The sequence below is a fragment of the Saimiri boliviensis genome, chromosome 2 (assembly GCF_048565385.1).
Source record: "Saimiri boliviensis isolate mSaiBol1 chromosome 2, mSaiBol1.pri, whole genome shotgun sequence".
NCBI classification, from domain to species: Eukaryota; Metazoa; Chordata; class Mammalia; order Primates; family Cebidae; genus Saimiri; species Saimiri boliviensis.
Window position 1 is genome coordinate 53297918 of NC_133450.1, and position 8600 is coordinate 53306517.

Consider the following 8600-nt stretch of genomic DNA (forward strand, 5'->3'; position numbering starts at 1 on the left):
ATTTGTTGGCCCTGCCCCAGAACCCATTTCCTACCTTCCTTTCTTCACTTTTCAACAATTCCAACTTACATTTGAAGATGCAGCTGGTTCGAGGGAAGCTCTTATCATCTTCAACTCGAAGAGTCAAATATGCAACCTATGTTAAACCAATCAGCACATTCCATCCAACTATCCAGTGATTGGCTCTGCCTAAGCACATGACGTGAGTAACGGCTTCCAATCTCATGATTATTTCTGTACAAGAAGAGACAAAGATGCTCTTTGCTGTTGGCTGTAAGTGTGGAAATGTGTAGTCCTGGAAGCTGATGGCAGTTATCTCAGGACTGTGAGGAAAACTAGTCTTAGGATGGGGCCAATATTAAGAAAAGTATAGCAGAGGCAGAAAGAAATCGGAAACCTCACTTGAACCCAGTCGTATCTTTGGATTTTTCAGTTACAAAAGAAAAAAAAATGAAGGGGAAGAAATTTTCTTATTTTTTTATATCAGCATGGGTTAGACGTTCTGTTCTTTGAAAACAATGTATCCCAATACGATTGCCAATATCATCATAGAGCAAATGTAATTTAAAAAAACATAATGGACCTCAAAAATGTTGACAATTCCTAATCACACACACACACACACACACACACACACACACACACACACACGTATATGATTTTATACACACACACACACACACACACACACACACACACACACAACATTTTTGCCAACTGGAAGTATTGAAAACCTCTAATTCCCATTTTCCACTAAAAGGAACCAGGAATTCTTGAAGAAACTATTGTTTCTAGGTTTGGATAGGAAATGTACAAGTTCAATGTGGAATATGTGCTTATACCAAAAGTCAAGAAAGTTCTCAAAAGCTGCTGTGTCAAAGATCTTCGCAGCCAACTTGAAAAGATTCCCTAAAATGGGACAACTTGAGCATCAACAACATAATAAAAATTTCCATGACTTAAAATTAATCAAATATAAACATCCACACATTCGTAGTGGTACGAAGGGAAACAAATCTCATTCATCTTAGAGAATATTATGAGACCACCTATTATAAAGAAACAACAATCAAGCACATAACCTTCTTTCTTGTATGAACTGTATTCCAGGAAGATCTGATCATTACTGAGGAACGTTTTCTCTCTATAGACGTATTCTAGCAAGGAAATGAAGAAAGCACCGTGTCACAAATGCTTAATGCAATAACGGATTGAGGCAATAAGCACCAGTGGCTGCTAAAATACCCTAAAATAGAGATAACTAGACATGTATGCCTCTTGATGTAAGTACACCATATCACCAATAAAGTGTTCTTATCAGATAATCAAATCTGAATCAGATCAAGCCACTAAATCTAACTACTATTTCACAGGAAATTTTTAAAGAATGCAATCAACAAAATCCAAAATGTGAAACTCTGTAGAAAAAATAACTCCATTTTTGTCAGCAAATAAATTGCAAGAAACAAAAAGAAATGGAAGGAGAACTTATGGATTAAAAGATTCATAAGAGCCATAACAACCAATGGCAATATGAGGACTTCACTGAAATTCTGATTTGAACAAACCATCCATTTCAGCAATGAGATAATCAGAGACATTTGGATGCTGACTAGCTATCTGATGATATTAAGGAATTAGTATTAATTTTTATCGGTGTGATAATAGTAATGTGGTGATGATTTTTGAAGGATTCTTTAAATTTTATAGACTCATACAAAACTAGTTATGGATGCAATGAAATGGTGTCTTGGGTTTGCTTCAAAATAATACTTCTGGAATAGGGGAGAGGAGAAGTAAAAATTAAACAAGATTGACCATGAGTTAATTGTTGAAGATGAATGATGGGTATATGAGAGTTTATTAGATGATTATCTCTACTCTTGTGCAATAGTTAAGATTTTCCACAATAAAAATTGTTTAAGTATATCATTCTATTATCATTCAAAATCATACATATATTCCAACCTTCCTTGTTTTTACATGAACAGGCTGCCATTCTTCAATCACATTCTAATTTAACCATGTTCTAATTCACCTGCATACCTAGCCACCATCACTGCTATCTGCCTGCCTTCTTCCCAGACAATGAACATTGTCCTGCATGTGTACACTCATCTCCATGGAGGTGGTCATAGCATATCCATAATTCTCCCAGACCACACACAAAATTCATTTTCATACACATGGTTTTCTTCTCTTTATTCTCTGACACCTCTGCTCTACACCCATGGCACTGCTCCTTCCAATTCCCATATCTCTCTTTTAAAAGGAACATGCTTCCTAACTCATGCAGACAGAGACATAGAGCCAGTGCTAGGTTGAAGTGTTTCAACATCCACCTTTCTGTGGGCCTCTATACGTAATCTGGCTCAGTCTAAACCTCTTAAGTGAAATGCTCTCCTGGAAATAAAATCTGCTTTCTCAGTTCTATTTTATTTTAAACTCAATACAAAGCAATGGTCCCCAAAGAAAAGTTATGCTGGAGTTAGGTTCACACAATTTCCCTGAAATGTAATATGAGATTTAAACACAGATGATATGACTGGTTAAAAAATGTCACCATTGAGCGGCTTTGTTCACCTAATAATATCATTCAGATCATTATAAACAAATTGAAGGGGTTCTTATGTGAAACAAACACGGCAGGACTTATTCCTGCGTAACACAAGACCAAGACAGGGCAGCCAATCCTAACGTCCTGCAAGAAGGGGCAAGGCCGGCGTGCAGCTTTGTGGTATCCCGGGAGGATTTTATTTCCAAATATAAAATTCATGCCATGCTCACAGGCAGAACCTTAGAATAGTCATAATGATCTAATGACAGCATTACCATGGAAGACTGCTACTAATACCTTGAACTACGGCCGTTCTATACAGATCCAAGGATATGATTTCAAAGCTCATGTGGAATGAAGACAGCCCCAACTGAAAGCAATCCACCAAGTAAAAAGGAGAAGGAAGAAAAGAAAAGGGCAGAATGCAACTGAAGCCCACAATTTGGGATATCTAGGATGGAGAGGTCAGAGTTGGTTCTTTGTGGGGTTTCTTTTATTATTGTTGTAGTTTGGAAAGGGAGTGGTATTTTATGGCAAAGAAAGAGAAAATGTCTCTAAATTAGACAGCACTGCCTGCCTCTTACTTTTTGAATTACTTCTAACTTAAAGATTATAATGTGTTAATTTTTCTCTTCCAAGAAGAGAGGGCATAGTAATTGCCTCCATTACCCTCATGCTCTCCTGCCTCTGCTGTTGAGGGAACAGTTCATTAATGATAGCTCCCTTGTGTTCAGTCAACACTGATGGCAAAAAGAAAGAAAATAAACAGCGTATTACCTGCAAAAGAATGCAGAGCCCCTGTAAGTCCAACCTAATAAACATCCAAGGACTATTGGGCCTGTCACTAGACATTTTGATGGAAATGGCTGTTGTTGTGTTTCTAGAGATCAAAGGAAACATCAGAACCTTTGCAAACAGGAAAATGCATAACATTTCAAATACCAGTTAAGTGCCTATATTTATAGGTAGTGTTCACTGTTTCAAATATAACCCTGCAATTCTTTTGGAAAGAGGTTCTGACAGGGCTAACAGACCTGTTTAAATATATATATATCTCATTTTTAAATTATGCTGAAATTTGCTTTTATTCCTTCAATAATTTGCAGTTGGAATTCATGATTTTAGCAGTATTTCTCACATATAATGCCAAATTCAGTAACACCTACTTAAAGTGCATTGTAGCATGTGTTTAAGATACATTGAGCTCTTTGCAGAAAAGGTGCTATAGAAATCTAATAAATAATAAGTAGATGATTGACAAAGGATAATATTATGAGCTCATTTTTGAAACTTTATAAAAATACATGCATTTGGGTTAATTCTTAGCTAGATAATCTCTTTGGCAGGTAATGTGTAAGAGATCCTACATGCTCCAGATTTTAAGGTTCTGGAATATGGCAGCAGGAAGGTCATGGCCTACAGAAGATGGTTCTGAGGTTATAATAGTTCTCAACAAGAATCCAGGCAGGAATCCTCCTGATTTTGGCCTTGAAAATGCATTCACTGACGTTATTTGGAATGCAAAATAAATATGAAATATATAGAAGGTAGAGTTATAAAGGGCAGCTGGATTCAACCACATGGCCAAATTTGAATCAGCAAACTGACATTCTCTAAGATAACACACATTATGTCCTTTAAAATTAAAAAAGAAAAACAAGAGCCAAGTATCATTACTCATTTGTTATTTTGTGAGTCGGTTCAACTCAAGAATGCATAATTTTCTAGTTATAATGCAAACTAAGGAAGGACAAGAGCCAGATATAAACAATTTCCTCCTTCTAGAGTAAAATATATAGCTATCCAGGGATTCGATGTGATAATGAAAAGAGACCAGATGCCTTGAATCCTGGCTGCTACAGGACCTCCCTTGGCAGCCTATAGGTTGATCTCAGGAAGGTAAAGATGAGTCTAAGAAGACTACTTAAAAAATGGAAATGAAATGCTTTATAAGTAAGCAAAAGTAGGAACAAGCTTGTCATAAGCAAAGTAAGCTGATGAAGGTGCAGGTAAAACTTCATCAGAAAACTTGTGTAATATCATTTATGCCAAAGGATGACATTTGAATCTCCTACATAGGGGCATGGGTTTCTAATGCATTAGATTTTGGAATTACGTCTTGGACAAGTTCTCCCTCTTTTTAAAAAATTTTTCTTTGGTGATTTTGTTGACTATGTATTAGTGATATATACATGTAGCATGCATCACAGTTAATTAACATTTGCATCTTGTAGAGAAGTTTTATATATGCCAACTAAATAAAATCCTTCATACATTTTTCCAAATATTGGACAAATGCAGATAAATTGTTTATGAAATGTTGCTAATGTCATTTGTTATATTGATGTTGCCCTGATCATTTAACTTCTCTGTTTATTGTGGTTAGAAATACTTTTTGTACTACCATACCATCTACAATTTGATCTTTCACTATCTTATTCTCTTCTGAAAATGTAATGTGATATAATGAGACTGGAGAAAGAGGCAGTCAGCCATCTTGGGACTATGAGAAAATAGTTTGCAAACTAAACCAACACACCAAGGATGGAGGAGTAGAGAGAAGGAAAAAAACCTGAATCATCATTGATGTTGCCGTGCTATAAACCAACCCAAGAATTGTCCCCTATCCCCAAACTTCCTCCCATATAACATCATTAAATCTCTTTATTATGGAGGCTACATTTTAGTTAGGCATTCTGTTTCTTGCAGAAGAAAGCATCAGAACTAATAAAGTAGGGTTAGGGGGACTACATTTCAAACCCTAATCCCTGAAAGACTCACAGTATAATATTTATGCCAACAGATTGGGAAGCTAAGATCAAACCAATTTGATCTAAAAGCGAATTCCTTGGGGCAAAGAAAGAGAGAAGAAACTAAGAAATGTAAGACATTAATGTTTCCTAAGAAGAAGTCCTGCTCCTTGCTAAACCCCTGTCCTAATATCAGGGAGAAGAGGAAATAAGAGAAATTCCAGTTCAAGTGCACAGAGAGAAGACAGAAGGACTCAAGAGAAAGCAGGCCAGCATAGCTTGTGATCTGGATCAGGAGGGTGTAGCCATCTGAAGACCAGTAAATGGAGACCATGTAGGAGTGAGGAGACTCAGGGATGCCAGATTGGACAATATACCAGAACAATATACCAATACCAAACATATCCCATACCCCACCGTCATTTGCATCAGTACTTCATAATGTGCCTGGAACCTACAGAGCCCTTAGGGAAGCTGGGGCTGGGGACAGCAGTGTGGGAAATCTGAATTGATTAAATTTAAGAACTTAAAATAGAAATTTTTGAAAAATAAGACGAGTGTTCAGACCTGAGCTTATGGTTTGACATTTATACTCACTATTTTATTAATTTACTACTGGTAATAATGATAGAATGCCAGTTCCTACACTCAAGAAGTTCACAGTTTAATAGAAAAGACAGGCAAGAAAAGAGTCAACCATGATACATGAAGTGTTTTATAGATAAATATGCAAGATGGCAAAGTACAAAGTGGGAGTCAGGAGTTGCAACTTGAGCTAAGTTTTAAAGGGTAAAAAGCAGTTAACAACAGATGGTGTGGGGAAATGCGGATTTCTGTTTGGGTCTTTTCGCATCTGAGGAATGATTTTTATTGTTTACAATCAGGGAAACTTGGGCGTGTGTACCTGTTAAGAGGAATGAGGCAGTAAAGAAGTGGAAGATGAAGAGAGTGGCTGGAAATGATGTCCTGAGAGCTCTGAGGAGGCAGAGAGCAGAGGGACATAGATCACAGGCTCAGAGGTTGGCTTTGGTCAGAATAAGGAAGTTGAGAAAAGGCATAGATGGGAATATTGCAAATACATTGTACATACCTTGAGAGTTCACTGAAAGGTAAGAGTTCATGCTAGATTGCCTCTATTTTGTGTGAGAAGTGGAAGTTTGCAGGATTTTAAGGAGAGGAGTTATGTGAACAGATTTATGTTTTAAAACACTGCTAGAGAGTCAAGGAATTAATTTATGAGATAAAGTGAGAAAAGACTAAAAACTGAGAGACCTATTAAGAAACTATTGGAGTCATTCAGCGAAAAAAAAATCATGAAGTCCTGAATTAAGACAGTGACTGTGGAAGGAATAAGAGGGAATCCATAGATATTTCTAAGCCAAAATCATTCTAAGAAGTGATTGTTTAGTTATCAGGAATGAGGGAGAGAGAGAAAAGGAGGAGGATACCTGGGACATCATTGATTTATCAGAAATCTCTGCAGGAACAGGGAGAAGTTTTAGGTAGAAAATCATGAGCTTAACTTTGAACACACTGAGATTTAGATAAAGATATTGACAAATTATAAATTTAGACAGAAATTGATTTAGATGTAGGTACTGGCAATTGGGTGTGTGGCTCCAGAGTTCAAGAGAGAAGGTTTTAGCTGGAGAAAATGTGGAGAAATCTGTTCCCACCAGAATGGTGGTTGAAGCAATAGGGATGTAGGTGAGATCAGCCTGTAGGAGTGTGTGAAGAAGGGGACTTTACAGCCTTTGCTTTTAATCCATTCCTGTAATTAATCAATTTGATAACCTCTGTCTTCAATGATTCCTAAATATCTGCTCTACTTTCACACTTGGAATCAACATGATTCCCTTTCATTTGGTGCTCCTATTGGTCAAGGAAGCCTCCAAAAGCCCACACAAGCCATGAGAAGTAAGATCCACTATCAACTTGTCCTGTTATAATGAATTTATTTGTTATAGTTGTACAGCAAAGGCGTAAGATTATAAAATTACTGTCTTCTTAGAAGTATAAAGCAAGCACAGTAAGCTAAGAATCAGAATCCTGTTTTGTTAACTCTGACACTAGTTACAGCATATTGAACAAATTTATGCAATATCTGGTTATTGAGGTTGATACTCTTATTATTAATAAACTACCATGTATTGTTTTGCTATTTAGGCAATCTTATATACACAGACATATATATACATGAAATTATCAAAAACGCTTTTAATCCATTTCAGTGCATGTATTACAATACACAAAATAAATATATTTCCATTTTTTACCACAGAAAGACAAAAGGTCTGTTTTTCTTGTAGTATCTATAAATGACCTTAAAACTGACCCAAATATAACCTACTAATTACCCTCCATGTACCTTCCAGACCCTGATTAGTTGTATTTAGCATTTGTGTGAGACTGTGGCTCTACTCTGGAAATCTTCTGTATAGCTTGTAATTTCCAGTGGAAAAAAAAAATTGCTGTGACCTATACAGTTGGAGAAAAGAAAACACAGCTACACTTTTCCAAAAGCAGAACAAAGCAATGAAATAACATACCTTTCACTAGGGACTTGGTGTTATCTGAAACCCTATAATCCACATCCCATTCTGCTTTTTCAATGGGTTAGATGATTTCAGTGGGCGAGTCAGAGAACTAATCAATTTTGAAACAGCATCTACAAAAATAGATAATGTTCATGTAAAGGGCAACCTAGTCATAAAACCTCATTGGGGTGAGTAAATAAACACACAGGCTTTGTAGAGAGAGGTTCCCCCAAACAGAACAACAAAGCAGGATTGGCAATGTGATATTGCATCAATACCATCAAAAGAATTTACCAAGCACCAACATGTAGAATGAACTATGTGATTAAATTGACATGGTCCCTGAACTTCTATAATGTAATTTAACTTCTGTGCTCCTAAAGGCACCTAAAACTCATTGGGTCCCAAACTAAACTTTTCTCCCAAATTGCTTTTTCTCCTGTGCTTTCTATACTAGTGAAAGAATCCATGGCATCCAAGATTACTTTCTTTCCCTTACTCTAGTAACCAATCCATCTTTAAAGTTTATTGGCTTGATGTCCTATTTATTCCCTGAACCACTGCCTTCTGCTTCACTTCTATATCCATTGCCTTTTTCACTAAAACTACTATAATATCTGTTGCTCTGAACTTTCCTCTTCCTAGGTATTCTTCATACTGTTGCTGGAATGATTTAACATCCAAGTTTCAGTATATCGCTCATCTGTTCAAATGTCTCCCTATCAAAACTCTCTACCTTTTCTTTTGTGCTACTCC